Below are 378 nucleotides of genomic sequence, written 5' to 3'. Positions count from 1 at the left end.
TACCGATTCTTCTTCACATGCTCACCATTATTACCTGATATTTTGTGGAGTTTTGTTATCCATATTGAATACAGGTATATGATGGCTAACGTTTAACCGATTCTGTAAGATAAATATGTGAACAACAGTGATACTTAAGAGAACAAACGATATGTCTGTACATAGTTCTCTCCCACCCCGCCTACACTTATGTGTGAAATGTTAGACAGCTTCACATTTTTTTTGACCAGAACGTTTTTTTTTTTTTTTGGTATTTTTAAACAGTTCACTGCTGGTCTTTTTTTTTTGTTTTCTTCAAAGGAATATAATATCTTGATAAGTGGCACATAAAATTACTTACATCTCATATACAAAACTAAAAGCATGCAAAGAAATCTA

This window comes from Octopus sinensis, linkage group LG11, assembly GCF_006345805.1.
Source record: "Octopus sinensis linkage group LG11, ASM634580v1, whole genome shotgun sequence".
NCBI lineage: Eukaryota > Metazoa > Mollusca > Cephalopoda > Octopoda > Octopodidae > Octopus > Octopus sinensis.
Note: the sequence above shows the minus strand (reverse complement) of the source record.